Source organism: Leptodactylus fuscus, chromosome 6 (genome assembly GCF_031893055.1).
Source record: "Leptodactylus fuscus isolate aLepFus1 chromosome 6, aLepFus1.hap2, whole genome shotgun sequence".
NCBI lineage: Eukaryota > Metazoa > Chordata > Amphibia > Anura > Leptodactylidae > Leptodactylus > Leptodactylus fuscus.
In genome coordinates, this window is record NC_134270.1 from 33,948,378 (window position 1) to 33,967,672 (window position 19,295).

Here is a 19,295-nt window from a genome sequence, read left to right on the forward strand (position 1 = left end):
TATCAATACATTGCAGTCGTGAAAATGCTATATCTCACTGTGAAATGAGAACTCACCTTGGTTATATTTTCTCGTATCTGTATGTACTACTCAAGCAAGAATCCTCATTAAATCCCAGCAGACCATTTGTTCTGGGTATTAGCAAGTTAAGCAAACATTTCAATAGTAAGAAAAGTGACCTTTAGAAAGACGAGAATGAAATCCAAGATATTCCTGGTAGGAGCAAGTGTGGAAATAGACTTGAATCTACAAATATTTTTTGGTTAGCTAAGTATCACAGAGAACACAGAGGTGAGGTTTGACTTTCAATTCCTTTTTTGGAGATTAGAAGGTGGAGTTCAGTACATGAGAAATGGTTATTTTTAGATTATTTCACAGCAAATGTGTAAATTCTGAATACAATGAGAAAGAAATGGTATATAACAAAAGGTGACAGGGAAGAATAGCTGTGACAAGACGGGAAGTTTTCTGTGGTTGTTACTAGAGATGAGCGAACACTAAAATGTTCGAGGTTCGAAATTCGAATCGAACAGCCGCTCACTGTTCGTGTGTTCGAACGGGTTTCGAACCCCATTATAGTCTATGGGGAACATATACTCGTTAAGGGGGAAACCCAAATCCGTGTCTGGAGGGTCACCAAGTCCACTATGACACCACAGGAAATGATGCCAACACCTCTGGAATGGCACTGGGACAGCAGGGGAAGCATGTCTGGGGGCATCTAACACACCAAAGACCCTCTATTACCCCAACATCACAGCCTAACAACTACACACTTTACACACTCAATACCACCTCTCTGACAGTAGGAAAACACCTTGAAACATGTGTATTTGGCACTTGCAGTGAGGAGAGCTTGTCACCAGCAGTGAATTTGGCCCTTGTAGTAAGTTGAGGTTGGCACCAACATTTGTTTTGAAAATCAGGGTGGATTGAGCCTCTAACCAGCAGAGTTTGGGCAAATTCATGGTGGAGGGAGCCTCTAAAAACCCCAGTTTGGACCAATTCATGGTGGAGGGAGCCTCTAACCAGCCCAGTTTGGACCAATTCATGGTGGAGGGAGCCTCTAAAAACCCCAGTTTGGACCAATTCATGGTGGAGGGAGCCTCTAAAAAACCCAGTTTGGACCAATTCATGGTGGAGGGAGCCTCTAAACAGCCCAGTTTGGACCAATTCATGGTGGAGGGAGCCTCTAAACAGCCCAGTTTGGGCAAATTCATGGTGGAGGGAGCCTCTAACCAGCCCAGTTTGGGCAAATTCATGGTGGAGAGAGCCTCTAAAAACCCCCATTTGGACCAATTCATGGTGGAGGGAGCCTCTAAACAGCCCAGTTTGGGCAAATTCATGGTGGAGGGAGCCTCTAACCAGCCCAGTTTGGACCAATTCATGGTGGAGGGAGCCTCTAAAAACCCCAGTTTGGACCAATTCATGGTGGAGGGAGCCTCTAAAAACCCCAGTTTGGACCAATTCATGGTGAAGGGAGCCTCTAAAAACCCCAGTTTGGACCAATTCATGCTGGAGGGAGCCTCTAAACAGCCCAGTTTGGGCAAATTCATGGTGGAGGGAGCCTCTAAAAACCCCAGTTTGGACCAATTCATGGTGGAGGGAGCCTCTAAAAACCCCAATTTGGACCAATTCATGGTGGAGGGAGCCTCTAAACAGCCCAGTTTGGGCAAATTCATGGTGGAGGGAGCCTCTAAAAACCCCAGTTTGGACCAATTCATGGTGGAGGGAGCCTCTAACCAGCCCAGTTTGGACCAATTCATGGTGGAGGGAGCCTCTAAAAAACCCAGTTTGGACCAATTCATGGTGGAGGGAGCCTCTAAACAGCCCAGTTTGGGCAAATTCATGGTGGAGGGAGCCTCTAAAAACCCCAGTTTGGACCAATTCATGGTGGAGGGAGCCTCTAAAAACCCCAGTTTGGACCAATTCATGGTGGAGGGAGCCTCTAAAAACCCCAGTTTGGACCAATTCATGGTGGAGGGAGCCTCTAACCAGCCCAGTTTGGACCAATTCATGGTGGAGGGAGCCTCTAAAAACCCCAGTTTGGACCAATTCATGGTGGAGGGAGCCTCTAAAAACCCCAATTTGGACCAATTCATGGTGGAGGGAGCCTCTAAACAGCCCAGTTTGGGCAAATTCATGGTGGAGGGAGCCTCTAAAAACCCCAGTTTGGACCAATTCATGGTGGAGGGAGCCTCTAAAAAACCCAGTTTGGACCAATTCATGGTGGAGGGAGCCTCTAAACAGCCCAGTTTGGGCAAATTCATGGTGGAGGGAGCCTCTAACCAGCCCAGTTTGGACCAATTCATGGTGGAGGGAGCCTCTAAAAACCCCAGTTTGGACCAATTCATGGTGGAGGGAGCCTCTAAAAACCCCAGTTTGGACCAATTCATGGTGAAGGGAGCCTCTAAAAACCCCAGTTTGGACCAATTCATGCTGGAGGGAGCCTCTAAACAGCCCAGTTTGGGCAAATTCATGGTGGAGGGAGCCTCTAAAAACCCCAGTTTGGACCAATTCATGGTGGAGGGAGCCTCTAAAAACCCCAATTTGGACCAATTCATGGTGGAGGGAGCCTCTAAACAGCCCAGTTTGGGCAAATTCATGGTGGAGGGAGCCTCTAAAAACCCCAGTTTGGACCAATTCATGGTGGAGGGAGCCTCTAACCAGCCCAGTTTGGACCAATTCATGGTGGAGGGAGCCTCTAAAAAACCCAGTTTGGACCAATTCATGGTGGAGGGAGCCTCTAAACAGCCCAGTTTGGGCAAATTCATGGTGGAGGGAGCCTCTAAAAACCCCAGTTTGGACCAATTCATGGTGGAGGGAGCCTCTAAAAACCCCAGTTTGGACCAATTCATGGTGGAGGGAGCCTCTAAAAACCCCAGTTTGGACCAATTCATGGTGGAGGGAGCCTCTAACCAGCCCAGTTTGGACCAATTCATGGTGGAGGGAGCCTCTAAAAACCCCAGTTTGGACCAATTCATGGTGGAGGGAGCCTCTAAAAACCCCAATTTGGACCAATTCATGGTGGAGGGAGCCTCTAAACAGCCCAGTTTGGGCAAATTCATGGTGGAGGGAGCCTCTAAAAACCCCAGTTTGGACCAATTCATGGTGGAGGGAGCCTCTAACCAGCCCAGTTTGGACCAATTCATGGTGGAGGGAGCCTCTAAAAAACCCAGTTTGGACCAATTCATGGTGGAGGGAGCCTCTAAACAGCCCAGTTTGGGCAAATTCATGGTGGAGGGAGCCTCTAAAAACCACAGTTTGGACCAATTCATGGTGGAGGGAGCCTCTAAAAACCCCAGTTTGGACCAATTCATGGTGGAGGGAGCCTCTAAAAAACCCAGTTTGGACCAATTCATGGTGGAGGGAGCCTCTAAACAGCCCAGTTTGGGCAAATTCATGGTGGAGGGAGCCTCTAAAAACCCCAGTTTGGACCAATTCATGGTGGAGGGAGCCTCTAAAAACCCCAGTTTGGACCAATTCATGGTGGAGGGAGCCTCTAAAAACCCCAGTTTGGACCAATTCATGCTGGAGGGAGCCTCTAAAAAACCCAGTTTGGACCAATTCATGGTGGAGGGAGCCTCTAACCAGCCCAGTTTGGACCAATTCATGGTGGAGGGAGCCTCTAAACAGCCCAGTTTGGGCAAATTCATGGTGGAGGGAGCCTCTAAAAACCCCAGTTTGGACCAATTCATGGTGGAGGGAGCCTCTAAAAACCCCAGTTTGGACCAATTCATGGTGGAGGGAGCCTCTAAAAACCCCAATTTGGACCAATTCATGGTGGAGGGAGCCTCTAAACAGCCCAGTTTGGGCAAATTCATGGTGGAGGGAGCCTCTAAAAACCCCAGTTTGGACCAATTCATGGTGGAGGGAGCCTCTAACCAGCCCAGTTTGGGCAAATTCATGGTGGAGGGAGCCTCTAAAAACCCCAGTTTGGACCAATTCATGGTGGAGGGAGCCTCTAAAAACCCCAGTTTGGACCAATTCATGGTGGAGGGAGCCTCTAAAAACCCCAGTTTGGACCAATTCATGCTGGAGGGAGCCTCTAAACAGCCCAGTTTGGGCAAATTCATGGTGGAGGGAGCCTCTAAAAACCCCAGTTTGGACCAATTCATGGTGGAGGGAGCCTCTAAAAACCCCAATTTGGACCAATTCATGGTGGAGGGAGCCTCTAAACAGCCCAGTTTGGGCAAATTCATGGTGGAGGGAGCCTCTAAAAACCCCAGTTTGGACCAATTCATGGTGGAGGGAGCCTCTAACCAGCCCAGTTTGGGCAAATTCATGGTGGAGGGAGCCTCTAAAAACCCCAATTTGGACCAATTCATGGTGGAGGGAGCCTCTAAAACCCCCAGTTTGGACCAATTCATGGTGGAGGGAGCCTCTAACCAGCCCAGTTTGGGCAAATTCATGGTGGAGGGAGCCTCTAACCAGCAGAGTTGTGGGAAAGCAGGGTGGAGGGAGCCTCTAACCAGCAGAGTTGGTGGAAATCAGGGTGGAGGGAGCCTCTAACCAGCAGAGTTGGGGGAAATCATGTTGGAGGGAGCCTAGTATTAGCAGAATTGTGCAACGCTTATGGTGGATGAGTATGAGGATGCGGAGGAATTGGAGAGGTTGAGTACAGACATGGAGTTTCATGTTGGGGTGCTTTACACAGGTGGGCACAAAAATGAAGGCTCTATCCAGTGGTGGTTCATTTTTATCAAAGTGAGCCGGTCGGCACTCTCAGCTGACAGACGGGTGCGCTTGTCAGTGATGATGCCACCGGCTGCACTGAACACCCTCTCAGATAGGACGCTGGCGGCAGGACAGGACAGCACCTCCAAGGCATATAGGGCAAGTTCAAGCCACAGGTCCAACTTCGACACCCAATACGTGTAGGGCGCAGAGGGGTCGGAGAGGACAGGGCTGTGGTCGGAAAGGTATTCCCGCAACATGCGCCTATACTTCTCACGCCTGGTGACACTAGGACCCTCTGTGGCGGCACTTTGGCGAGGGGGTGCCATCAAGGTGTCCCAGACCTTAGACAGTGTGCCCCTCGTTTGTGTGGACCGGTGAGAACTTGGTCGCCTACTGGAGGAACTGTCCTCCCTGCCGCCAACGTCACATGCTGGAAACATCTCCATCATATTCTGCACCAATTGCCTGTGGCAAGCATTGATGCGATTGGCCCTCCCCTCTACCGGAATAAAAGACGAGATGTTGTTTTTATACCGGGGGTCAAGGATAGCAAAGATCCAGTACTGGTTGTCCTCCATGATTTTGACAATACGCTTGTCGGTTGTAAAGCACCCCAACATGAACTCAGCCATGTCTGCCACAGTGTTAGTTGGCATGACTCCTCTGGCCCCACCGGAAAGTTCAATCTCCATTTCCTCCTCATCCTCCATGTCTACCCATCCGCGCTGCAACAATGGGACGATTCGAAGTTGCCCGGAAGCCTCCTGTATCACCATCACATCATCGGACAACTCTTCTTCTTCCTCCTCCTCCTCCTCCTCCTCCTCCTCCATTAAACGCGATGAAGCGGACAGATGTGTGGACCTACTCTCCAGCTGTGACGGATCGGATGCTATCCCTGACTCCTCTGTGTGATCTGAGTTATCCCTGATGTCAATCAGGGATTCTCTCAGAACACACAAGAGCGGGATTGTAAGGCTCACCATCGCATCCTCAGAGCTCACCCTCCTTGTGGACTCCTCAAACACCCGTAGGATGTCACAAAGGTCTCTCATCCATGGCCACTCATGGATGAGAAACTGAGGCAGCTGACTTTGTGGCACCCTAGGGTTTTGTAGCTGGTATTCCATCAAAGGTCTCTGCTGCTCAACCACTCTATTCAACATCTGAAACGTTGAGTTCCAGCGTGTGGGGACGTCGCACAAAAGCCGGTGTTGTGGCACATGCAGGCGTTGCTGGAGAGATTTTAAGCTAGCAGCGGCTACTGTCGACTTGCGAAAGTGGGCGCACATGCGCCGCACTTTCACCAGTAGCTCTGGAACATTGGGGTAGCTCTTTAGGAAACGTTGCACCACTAGGTTGAAGACGTGGGCCAGGCATGGAACATGTTGGAGTCCGGCAAGCTCCAGAGCTGCTACCAGGTTCCGGCCGTTATCACAAACGACCATGCCTGGGCCCAGGTGCAGCGGCTCAAACCATATTGCCGTCTCATCGAGGAGGGCATCCCTCACCTCGGAGGCAGTGTGCTGTCTGTCCCCCAAGCTGATCAGCTTCAGCACAGCCTGCTGACGTCTACCAACGCCAGTTCTGCAACGTTTCCAACTCGTAGCTGGGGTCAATCTAACAGCGGAGGAGGAGGCGGTGGCGGAGGAGGAGGCGGTAGAGGAGGAGGAGGAGGGGGGTGTTCTTCTCGTGTCCCTGCCAGGAATGTTAGGCGGGGAGACGAGGTACACCGGGCCAGTTTGGGAAGCAGTCCCAGCCTCAACTACATTCACCCAGTGTGCCGTCAGTGAAATGTAGCGTCCCTGTCCGCATGCACTTGTCCACGCGTCGGTGGTCAAGTGGACCTTTGTGCAAAGCGCGGAACTAAGGGCCCGCCTGATGTTGAGTGACACGTGCTGGTGCAAGGCGGGGACGGCACACCGGGAGAAGTAGTGACGGCTAGGGACGGCATAGCGAGGTGCCGCAGTTGCCATCAGGTCCAGGAAGGCGGGAGTTTCAACAAGCCGGAACGCCAACATCTCCTGGGCCAGCAGTTTAGCGATGTTGGCGTTCAAGGCTTGCGCGTGTGGGTGGTTAGCAGTGTATTTCTGCCGCCGCTCCAATGTCTGAGAGATGGTGGGTTGTTGTAAAGAAGCACCTGATGGTGCCTTTGATGGTGCAGGAGAAGGAGATAAGACAGGAACAGGGGAGGATGAGGGAGAAGTCAACAAAGTGGCGGAGGCAGATGAAGTGGTGTCCTGGCTCGTCCTCTGGAGTGCATCGCCAGCACAGTCAGCAGTGGCAGTGGCAGAGGCAGAGGCAGAGGCAGTGGCAGAGGCAGTGGCAGTGGCGTGAACGGCAGGCGGCCTTTGTCCTGCCGTTGCTGCCTGCCACTGATTCCAGTGCTTGGATTCCAAATGACGGCGCATTGAAGTGGTGGACAGGTTGCTCTTCTCAGAGCCCCTAATCAATTTCGAGAGGCAAATTGTGCAGACAACACTATATCTGTCCTCGGCGCATTCCTTGAAAAAACTCCACACCTTCGAGAAACGTGCCCTCGAGGTGGGAGTTTTTCAGGGCTGGGTACGAACTGGAACATCTTGGGAGATTCCGGGTGTGGCCTGGCTTCGCCTAAGCTGCTGACCTCTGCCTCTGCCTCTAGCTACCCTTTTTGGTGCTGCACTTGCCTCAACATCCACACTACTTTCCCCGCTTGACATCCCCCCTGTCCAGGTCGGGTCAGTGTCCTCATCATCCACCACTTCCTCTTCCAACTCCTGTCTCATCTCCTCCTCCCGCACAATGCGCCGGTCAACTGGATGCCCTGACGGCAACTGCGTCACATCATCGTCGATGAGGGTGGGTTGCTGGTCATCCACCACCAAATCGAACGGAGATGGAGGAGACTCTAGTGTTTGAGCATCTGGACACAGATGCTCCTCTGTTAGGTTCGTGGAATCGTGACGTGGAGAGGCAGGTTGAGGGACAATGAAAGGAGCGGAGAACAGCTCTGGGGAGCAGGGACAGTTGGGGTTATTGTTCTGTGAAGCTTGGGAATTTTTGGAGGAAGGAGGACAAGACTGTTGGGTAATAGGAGGAGAGGAGGCAGAGTCTGACTGGCTGCTGGACAATGTGCTGTAAGCGTTCTCTGACAGCCATTGCAAGACCTGTTCCTGGTTCTCGGGCCTACTAAGGTTTTTACCCTGCAGTTTAGTTAATGTGGCAAGCAACCCTGGCACTGTGGAGTGGCGCAATGCTTGCTGCCCCACAGGAGTAGGCACGGGACGCCCTGTGGCTTCACTGCTACCTTGCTCCCCAGAACCATTCCCCCGACCTCGCCCACGGCCTCGTCCACGTCCCTTTCCGGGAGCCTTGCGCATTTTGAATTCCCAGTTAGAAATTGGCACTATATACCAGTAGCAAAAATTGTGGGTGCACGTAACCCCAATATATTCTTTGAATTCCCAGTCAGACAATGGCACTATATACCAGTAGCAAGAAATGAGGGTATTTATAACCCCAATATATTCTTTGAATTACCAGTCAGAAACTGGCACTATATGGCAGTAGCAAGAAATTAGGGTATTTATAACCCCAATATATTCTTTGAATTCCCAGTCAGACAATGGCACTGTATACCAGTAGTAAAAATTGTGGGTGCACGTAACCCCAATATATTCTTTGAATTACCAGTCAGAAACTGGCACTATATGGCAGTAGCAAGAAATGAGGGTATTTGTAACCCCAATATATTCTTTGAATTCCCAGTCAGAAACTGGCACTGTATACCAGTAGTAAAAATTGTGGGTGCACGTAACCCCAATATATTCTTTGAATTCCCAGTCAGACAATGGCACTATATACCAGTAGCAAGAAATGAGGGTATTTATAACCCCAATATATTCTTTGAATTCCCAGTCAGAAACTGGCACTATATGGCAGTAGCAAGAAATGAGGGTATTTATAACCCCAATATATTCTTTGAATTCCCAGTCAGACAATGGCACTGTATACCAGTAGTAAAAATTGTGGGTGCACGTAACCCCAATATATTCTTTGAATTACCAGTCAGAAACTGGCACTATATGGCAGTAGCAAGAAATGAGGGTATTTGTAACCCCAATATATTCTTTGAATTCCCAGTCAGAAACTGGCACTGTATACCAGTAGTAAAAATTGTGGGTGCACGTAACCCCAATATATTCTTTGAATTCCCAGTCAGACAATGACACTATATACCAGTAGCAAGAAATGAGGGTATTTATAACCCCAATATATTCTTTGAATTACCAGTCAGAAACTGGCACTATATGGCAGTAGCAAGAAATGAGGGTATTTGTAACCCCAATATATTCTTTGAATTCCCAGTCAGAAACTGGCACTGTATACCAGTAGTAAAAATTGTGGGTGCACATAACCCCAATATATTCTTTGAATTACCAGTCAGAAACTGGCACTATATGGCAGTAGCAAGAAATGAGGGTATTTGTAACCCCAATATATTCTTTGAATTCCCAGTCAGAAACTGGCACTGTATACCAGTAGTAAAAATTGTGGGTGCACGTAACCCCAATATATTCTTTGAATTCCCAGTCAGACAATGGCACTATATGACAGTAGCAAGAAATGAGGGTATTTATAACCCCAATATATTCTTTGAATTCCCAGTCAGACAATGGCACTGTATACCAGTAGTAAAAATTGTGGGTGCACGTAACCCCAATATATTCTTTGAATTCCCAGTCAGAAACTGGCACTATATGGCAGTAGCAAGAAATGAGGGTATTTATAACCCCAATATATTCTTTGAATTCCCAGTCAGACAATGGCACTGTATACCAGTAGTAAAAATTGTGGGTGCACGTAACCCCAATATATTCTTTGAATTACCAGTCAGAAACTGGCACTATATGGCAGTAGCAAGAAATGAGGGTATTTGTAACCCCAATATATTCTTTGAATTCCCAGTCAGAAACTGGCACTGTATACCAGTAGTAAAAATTGTGGGTGCACGTAACCCCAATATATTCTTTGAATTCCCAGTCAGACAATGGCACTATATACCAGTAGCAAGAAATGAGGGTATTTATAACCCCAATATATTCTTTGAATTACCAGTCAGAAACTGGCACTATATGGCAGTAGCAAGAAATGAGGATATTTGTAACCCCAATATATTCTTTGAATTCCCAGTCAGACAATGGCACTGTATACCAGTAGTAAAAATTGTGGGTGCACGTAACCCCAATATATTCTTTGAATTACCAGTCAGAAACTGGCACTATATGGCAGTAGCAAGAAATGAGGGTATTTGTAACCCCAATATATTCTTTGAATTCCCAGTCAGAAACTGGCACTGTATACCAGTAGTAAAAATTGTGGGTGCACGTAACCCCAATATATTCTTTGAATTCCCAGTCAGACAATGGCACTATATACCAGTAGCAAGAAATGAGGGTATTTATAACCCCAATATATTCTTTGAATTCCCAGTCAGACAATGGCACTGTATACCAGTAGTAAAAATTGTGGGTGCACGTAACCCCAATATATTCTTTGAATTACCAGTCAGAAACTGGCACTATATGGCAGTAGCAAGAAATGAGGGTATTTGTAACCCCAATATATTCTTTGAATTCCCAGTCAGAAACTGGCACTGTATACCAGTAGTAAAAATTGTGGGTGCACGTAACCCCAATATATTCTTTGAATTCCCAGTCAGACAATGGCACTATATGGCAGTAGCAAAAATAGTGGGTGTATATAGCCCCAATCCTATTGCTAGGGGACTTGCAGGGTATTTCTGGGGTGAAGGTGGGGGGGCACACCGTTGGAACCGGTATCGGGGGTATATATCGGGTATACGGGAATACACTGACAGTGTATTCCATTCAGGATCCTGGGAAAGCTGGGTTGCGGCGATTGAGCCCGTCAGTGCCACGTTACACTGACAAGCTTCTCCCTGGAATTTAGCTCTTACAAGAGCTGTTGTGGTTGTCTTCTCCTTCCTATCCTAGCCTGTCCCTGCCTACCCAGAATCTAACCCCTAGCTAGCTGGACGGAAACCTCCGTCCTCGGTGAATTGCAAGCTCAGAATGACACGAACCTGGGCGGCGCTGTTCTTTTAAATTAGAGGTCACATGTTTTCGGCAGCCAATGGGTTTTGCCTACTTTTCTCAACGTCACCGGTGTCGTAGTTCCTGTCCCAGCTACCCTGCGCTGTTATTGGAGCAAAAAAGGCGCCAGGGAAGGTGGGAGGGGAATCGAGTAATGGCGCACTTTACCACGCGGTGTTCGATTCGATTCGAACATGCCGAACAGCCTAATATCCGATCGAACATGAGTTTGATAGAACACTGTTCGCTCATCTCTAGTTGTTACCTATAGCAATATATTAGCAAAAATAGTACTAAAAGCATATTGTATATCTCCATATAGGACATCACTTAGGAAAAAATTTTGGGGTGCAGAGACATTTGGGGCTTGAGCATTGTTAGTTTTTGTGTTTTCGCTATTTCCTCCATACCTTCCAAAACCCTTCACTTTTTTAATTTTTCCATTCACAGTATATTTTTTGCAGAACAAGTTTTACTTCATATGGAATATTCTGTGCAATGTACTATGAAGCGGGAAAAAAAATCAGAATGGAGTGGCATTGGAAACAGTAAAATGTTTGAGGTTCGATATTCGTTTCGAGTAGCCCCTCAATATTCGACTACTCGAATCGAATATCGAACCCTATTATAGTCTATGGGGGGGAAATGCTCATTTCAGGGGTAGGCAACGTTTGATCAAATTATACTTGCCAAGTCCACGAGTGAGGGTCGGGCTGGATCCTCCGAGAAGTCTGCTCCGTGCAGCGACCCCGTGGTATCTTCCGGCTCTGAATTCACTCTGCCAGGCATTGGGCCTGGGCAGAGCCGACTGCGCATGTCCGCACTACAAGCAGACATGTGCAGTCAGCTCTGCCCAGACCCAATGCCTGGCAGAGTGAATGAAGAGCTGGAAGACGCCGCGGGGAAGCTGCACGGAGAAGACTTCTAAAGGTAGGAGAAGAACCAGCATTGATTGGCCGACTGTATAGCATTCGGCCAATCAATGCTGGTTCTGTATCGAACGTTTACATTCGAATAGCGAGTGGTACTCGATCGAGTATGAGTATTTTGAATACCGTAGTATTCGATTGAATACCTACTCGATCGAGAACTACTCGCTCATCTCTAGAAATGACCTGTTTCTTATACTCTGTGGGTCAATATGATCACGACAATGACAAAATGTTGAAGCTCTTTCCTGGTTTTACTACATTATAAAATGAAATTAAAAACTTCGCATTGTCATATTGTGACACCCATAATATTTTTCCATGCGCTAAGCAGTTTAAGGTTTAGACCACATGTTGCATATTTTGCTTTTTTTTTTTCAGCCAAAGCTAAGAGTGGCTTTTAAAGGAATAGTAAGTATAAAGGAACCATTTAGATTCCCTCCTGCTAAATCCACTCCTGGGTTTGCATCAAAGTTTGCAACAAGAAACACAAGTTTTCATCCTCAAGGTGCTGGTTGATTTATCAGCTTGAGCTTCCAAGATAGCGATGTGCACCCGGGCATTCCGAAGCCGTATTTATGGAAGATGTGGATTTCTTTATGAAGAAGCCTGGAAAGGCGATGGCTGATGCAGTACTCAAGAGGCAAGATTGACAGTACCAGAAGAATAAGTTTATGGAATTAAATCTTAGTCAGAAGAAGGGAAGGCTAAAAAGTCAGATCCCAGAAATTAAACAGATATTAGAAATTTTAAAGCACATTCAGAAGAAAAATGGTACTATTGAACCAATGGAAACAAGGTTTTTGCTGGTGGATAATCTGTATTCCAAAGCATCAGTGCCACCGATAGACAAAGTTGGGCCAATGTAATGCTTGAGTATGATATTGACGAAGCTCATGCTTTACTAGACAAGAATTTGTCTACAGCCACAAGAAATCTTGAATCAACAGAAGAGGACCTTGATTTCTTAAGGGGCCAGTTCACCACAACTGAAGTCAATATCGCTAGGGTTTATAACTGGGATGTAAAATAACATACAACGATGACGTCTGTAAAAACAAAGCATAGCCATGCCTCCTTTAAATATTTCCAGACCCAGATTATTTTAGATAAGCTCCCATTTTTCACTTTGGCCCTCAGGATGGACATCTAGTTGTGGCCTTGATCTCACCATCACTGGTTGATTTTGCAGTCAATTGTTTGGAATGAAAGTGCGTACCTGTGTTCATCCCCAACAATTGGCCCATCTCATGGTGCCAACAATCAGTTGCTGGTTGGCTGATTTCAACAGGATGAAAAAAATCCATTGGCATTGTCCATCGGCAGCACATTTCCATAAGGGTTATAAGGGCCATAAGGGCTGTAAGGGTTTTGATGCCAATGGACAATGAAAATATATAGTAGAGAGATTGGCCACTTGATGATGGAATGAGTTTAAGCACAGCCCCTTTCCCTATTACAACCACAGTCCCAATGGCAGAAACATTTCATGTGATCATACTTTAACAAATGTTAACTATAAAACAATACAGAACCCCCTTTTGAAGTGCAAATTTCCCACTGCTCTGGTGCTTTCTTTTTAGTATTGAGGATGAGCAGTGTAGACTGTTTGTACGGTCACTTTAATTCATCCTTTGAAAGTGCTGACTCTTTTTTTTCCTTAGCTTGCTGTGCTCGCTTTGTGTTTCAGAATTTCTCCATTTTACAAAGCTTAAAATAATACGCATTTTTTTTCCTGCAACAAATGCGTCCATGACTTTTAACATGTCACAATTTGTTAATTACTTCCCGAAAAACACAATGTAAAGTCTGAAAACAGATCATGCACAGCCCCATGGAAGGAACCGAGAAGCTTTCTGCACATAAGAATTTATGCTTCTACTCCCACACATTCGTAACAATAGAACCGCATCACTTGTCACAATGCCTTTATATAGAGAGCGCTGTAGAAGGTTACAATAATGGATGCATTGTAAAGCTTACTACACATATAATCCATGTATCGTAGATAAGTACACAGGTTGACCTTTCTAAGGTGTTCACTTACTTAACCTGAAGTTATGGGACTATTCCAGTTTAACACTTGAGTCATCATACAGTGTAAAGTAAACCTTGTGGATATATTAAAATACCGATTAGAGATGAGCGAACACTAAAATGTTCGAGGTTCGAAATTCGATTCGAACAGCCGCTCACTGTTCGAGTGTTCGAATGGGTTTCGAACCCCATTATAGTCTATGGGGAACATAAACTCGTTAAGGGGGAAACCCAAATTCGTGTCTGGAGGGTCACCAAGTCCACTATGACACCCCAGGAAATGATACCAACACCCTGGAATGACACTGGGACAGCAGGGGAAGCATGTCTGGGGGCATAAAAGTCACTTTATTTCATGGAAATCCCTGTCAGTTTGCGATTTTCGCAAGCTAACTTTTCCCCATAGAAATGCATTGGCCAGTGCTGATTGGTCGAGTTCCGTACTCTGGCCAATCAGCGCTGGCTCTGCTGGAGGAGGCGGAGTCTAAGATAGCTCCACACCAGTCTCCATTCAGGTCCGACCTTAGACTCCGCCTCCTCCGGCAGAGCCAGCGCTGATTGGCCGAAGGCTGGCCAATGCATTCCTATGCGAATGCAGACTTAGCAGTGCTGAGTCAGTTTTGCTCAACTACACATCTGATGCACACTCGGCACTGCTACATCAGATGTAGCAATCTGATGTAGCAGAGCCGAGGGTGCACTAGAACCCCTGTGCAAACTCAGTTCACGCTAATAGAATGCATTGGCCAGCGCTGATTGGCCAATGCATTCTATTAGCCCGATGAAGTAGAGCTGAATGTGTGTGCTAAGCACACACATTCAGCACTGCTTCATCAAGCCAATACAATGCATTAGCCAGTGCTGATTGGCCAGAGTACGGAATTCGGCCAATCAGCGCTGGCCAATGCATTCTATTAGCCCGATGAAGTAGAGCTGAATGTGTGTGCTAAGCACACACATTCAGCACTGCTTCATCAAGCCAATACAATGCATTAGCCAGTGCTGATTGGCCAGAGTACGGAATTCGGCCAATCAGCGCTGGCTCTGCTGGAGGAGGCGGAGTCTAAGATCGCTCCACACCAGTCTCCATTCAGGTCCGACCTTAGACTCCGCCTCCTCCGGCAGAGCCAGCGCTGATTGGCCGAAGGCTGGCCAATGCATTCCTATGCGAATGCAGACTTAGCAGTGCTGAGTCAGTTTTGCTCAACTACACATCTGATGCACACTCGGCACTGCTACATCAGATGTAGCAATCTGATGTAGCAGAGCCGAGGGTGCACTAGAACCCCTGTGCAAACTCAGTTCACGCTAATAGAATGCATTGGCCAGCGCTGATTGGCCAATGCATTCTATTAGCCCGATGAAGTAGAGCTGAATGTGTGTGCTAAGCACACACATTCAGCACTGCTTCATCAAGCCAATACAATGCATTAGCCAGTGCTGATTGGCCAGAGTACGGAATTCGGCCAATCAGCGCTGGCCAATGCATTCTATTAGCCCGATGAAGTAGAGCTGAATGTGTGTGCTAAGCACACACATTCAGCACTGCTTCATCAAGCCAATACAATGCATTAGCCAGTGCTGATTGGCCAGAGTACGGAATTCGGCCAATCAGCACTGGCCAATGCATTCTATTAGCCCGATGAAGTAGAGCTGAATGTGTGTGCTAAGCACACACATTCAGCACTGCTTCATCAAGCCAATACAATGCATTAGCCAGTGCTGATTGGCCAGAGTACGGAATTCGGCCAATCAGCGCTGGCTCTGCTGGAGGAGGCGGAGTCTAAGGTCGGACCTGAATGGAGACTGGTGTGGAGCGATCTTAGACTCCGCCTCCTCCAGCAGAGCCAGCGCTGATTGGCCGAATTCCGTACTCTGGCCAATCAGCACTGGCTAATGCATTGTATTGGCGTGATGAAGCAGTGCTGAATGTGTGTGCTTAGCACACACATTGAGCTCTACTTCATCGGGCTAATAGAATGCATTGGCCAGCGCTGATTGGCCGAATTCCGTACTCTGGCCAATCAGTGCTGGCCAATGCATTCTATTAGCCCGATGAAGTAGAGCTGAATGTGTGTGCTTAGCACACACATTCAGCTCTACTTCATCAGGCTAATAGAATACATTGGCCAATCAGCGCTGGCCAATGCATTCTATTAGCTTGATGAAGCAGAGTGTGCGCAAGGGTTCAAGCGCACCCTCGGCTCTGATGTAGCAGAGCCGAGGCTGCACAAGGGTTCAAGCGCACCCTCGGCTCTGATGTAGGAGAGCCGAGGGTGCACTTGAACCCTTGTGCAGCCTCGGCTCTGCTACATCAGAGCCGAGGGTGCGCTTGAACCCTTGTGCACACTCTGCTTCATCAAGCTAATAGAATGCATTGGCCAGCGCTGATTGGCCAATGTATTCTATTAGCCTGATGAAGTAGAGCTGAATGTGTGTGCTAAGCACACACATTCAGCTCTACTTCATCGGGCTAATAGAATGCATTGGCCAGCGCTGATTGGCCAGAGTACGGAACTCGACCAATCAGCGCTGGCTCTGCTGGAGGAGGCGGAGTCTAAGATCGCTCCACACCAGTCTCCATTCAGGTCCGACCTTAGACTCCGCCTCCTCCAGCAGAGCCAGCGCTGATTGGCCGAATTCCGTACTCTGGCCAATCAGCACTGGCTAATGCATTGTATTGGCGTGATGAAGCAGTGCTGAATGTGTGTGCTTAGCACACACATTCAGCTCTACTTCATCGGGCTAATAGAATGCATTGGCCAATCAGCGCTGGCCAATGCATTCTATTAGCGTGAACTGAGTTTGCACAGGGGTTCTAGTGCACCCTCGGCTCTGCTACATCAGATTGCTACATCTGATGTAGCAGTGCCGAGTGTGCATCAGATGTGTAGTTGAGCAAAACTGACTCAGCACTGCTAAGTCTCTGCATTCGCATAGGAATGCATTGGCCAGCCTTCGGCCAATCAGCGCTGGCTCTGCCGGAGGAGGCGGAGTCTAAGGTCGGACCTGAATGGAGACTGGTGTGGAGCGATCTTAGACTCCGCCTCCTCCAGCAGAGCCAGCGCTGATTGGTCGAGTTCCGTACTCTGGCCAATCAGCGCTGGCCAATGCATTCTATTAGCCCGATGAAGTAGAGCTGAATGTGTGTGCTTAGCACACACATTCAGCTCTACTTCATCAGGCTAATAGAATACATTGGCCAATCAGCGCTGGCCAATGCATTCTATTAGCTTGATGAAGCAGAGTGTGCACAAGGGTTCAAGCGCACCCTCGGCTCTGATGTAGCAGAGCTGAGGGTGCACAAGGGTTCAAGTGCACCCTCGGCTCTCCTACATCAGAGCCGAGGGTGCGCTTGAACCCTTGTGCAGCCTCGGCTCTGCTACATCAGAGCCGAGGGTGCGCTTGAACCCTTGTGCACACTCTGCTTCATCAAGCTAATAGAATGCATTGGCCAGCACTGATTGGCCAGAGTACGGAATTCGGCCAATCAGCGCTGGCCAATGCATCCCTATGGGAAAAAGTTTATCTCACAAAAATCACAATTACACACCCGATAGAGCCCCAAAAAGTTATTTTTAATAACATTCCCCCCTAAATAAAGGTTATCCCTAGCTATCCCTGCCTGTACAGCTATCCCTGTCTCATAGTCACAAAGTTCACATTCTCATATGACCCGGATTTGAAATCCACTATTCGTCTAAAATGGAGGTCACCTGATTTCGGCAGCCAATGACTTTTTCCAATTTTTTTCAATGCCCCCAGTGTCGTAGTTCCTGTCCCACCTCCCCTGCGCTGTTATTGGTGCAAAAAAGGCGCCAGGGAAGGTGGGAGGGGAATCGAATTTTGGCGCACTTTACCACGTGGTGTTCGATTCGATTCGAACATGGCGAACACCCTGATATCCGATCGAACATGTGTTCGATAGAACACTGTTCGCTCATCTCTAATACCGATTACTGCTCCTGGATTGATTTCCCAGGAGCCGACAGCAAGGTGAATACACTGGAAATGAGTTTACAATAAAGGTTAAATCCTTACAGGAAGGGAAGGAATGACACACATAATCCTATTGAAACAGAACAAAGAATCTACATTGTAGTTTAAAGGAGCATTTCACTTTCTGCACATATTGAAGTAAGTAATCGAAGGATTATATGTTTGTAAAACTTAAACTTTCAATATGTTTATCGGAATTAGTGGGTTGGAACAACCTTTTACAGTATCTAGTTATTCCAGTAGAACTGTCTGACCACCTTACAGTATGTGTGTTAGGACTGTGCGACAGGTGCGGCCTTGGTATCAGGGTCACAGCCTGTTCCACCGGTTCTGTTCGGTCCAGCATGCATGAGGTTAATCCCCTTGCAGCCGATAGGTGTGGTCAGTCTGATAAGAGGAGCATTCAGTTGGTGGTAAAGCCCGGCAGTGAACTTAACTGTTGGGCCTTGTTCACACCAGGGTGCCCTGCAGTTTAGAGCCCAGTGGGCTCCGCAGGCTTTTGTTTATTTTAGTTTTTTTAAAGAAGCCTACCAACCATAACCATGTGGAAGTCCTCAATGTCACGCAGTGGTAGCCATTGGAGCAAAGAAGGATCAAACTGTAAGTGGCTGACAACAAGCCCAACAAGCATTTTGCTAACAGCTATCTAAAGTGCATGTAGTCAACTTCAGATAGAAATGCCCAACTTAAAGGGGTTGTCTATAATACAACAAAAATCAGAGAAGACAGCAAAATGTGTAAATTAAAAAAAATAAATAACAACCTTTAAAAATCCCTACTTGCTCCCCCACCAGTTCTTTCCATACCAAAAATAGTGATGTTCTGTTGTTTGTCAACCACTGCTGTTGTCTATTTTGGCATTAAGGATTGCAGGATTGTTTGCATGTTGGGTGGAAAAATATAAAAATCAGCCATTCTTTCATGATCATTCTACTGTTTGCATTATATATTTACACCATTGGCTGTGTAGCTATTGTGTCAATTTTATTTTATATTTTTAATATTTTATAATATTTTTTTAATGACGGCATTATTTATTGGCACCATTTTGTAGCCAGGTTTAACATGACTTTTAACGTGTTACGTAAACAGTTGCTAATCACTTTGATTTGACTTTTTCAATTGTGTTTATTGGCATTTGGTTGTGAGTTATCACAGTGCAGCGAGTTATCAGATTCAAGTTGAAGATGGCTACATCTGTATATAAGACAGAGTATAAGATCAGTTTTTATCTTAGGTAGGTTCTAACAAGAGCATAGATGTGTCATACCTGGGGTCCTTCAAAATCTGGCTGCCATGGAAGCCCATTAGCACTTTTGACTTGCATTGTTCAGAAGAAGGGTAGTGGGTGATAAGTTGACAGAGGAAGTGTCTTCCTTCCTCTGTCTTGGTGCTTAGATGTTTTGGTTGCTATTGATTGAGGCACATATGTTCTTGGATGACATGGATCAGAGGTTTCTCTGATCCTGGCCATTTCAGAGTAATCCCAGCTGTCATTCGATGTTGGGGCCCATGAATATTTCATGAAGAATTGCATCTGAACATGTTCAAC

At 47.1% G+C, this 19,295-nt stretch overlaps 1 protein-coding gene and 1 pseudogene across 2 annotated transcripts in view; one reads left to right on the plus strand and one right to left on the minus strand.

The window, feature by feature from the left end:
• The window catches only part of DRD2 (dopamine receptor D2), a 141,396-nt gene that overhangs the window by 114,274 nt on the left and 7,827 nt on the right, over window positions 1-19,295 (minus strand). The window contains exon 1 of one of the 2 annotated variants that reach the window (XM_075279686.1): window positions 57-301. The exons of the other annotated variant lie outside the window; for it this stretch is intronic. The gene's annotated coding sequence lies outside the window, so the exon portion shown is untranslated. Of the gene's footprint in view, window positions 1-56; window positions 302-19,295 lie in introns of those variants that run through there. 2 annotated transcript variants of the gene reach the window in all.
• On the plus strand, window positions 12,280-12,879 carry LOC142209466 (prefoldin subunit 3 pseudogene; annotated as a pseudogene).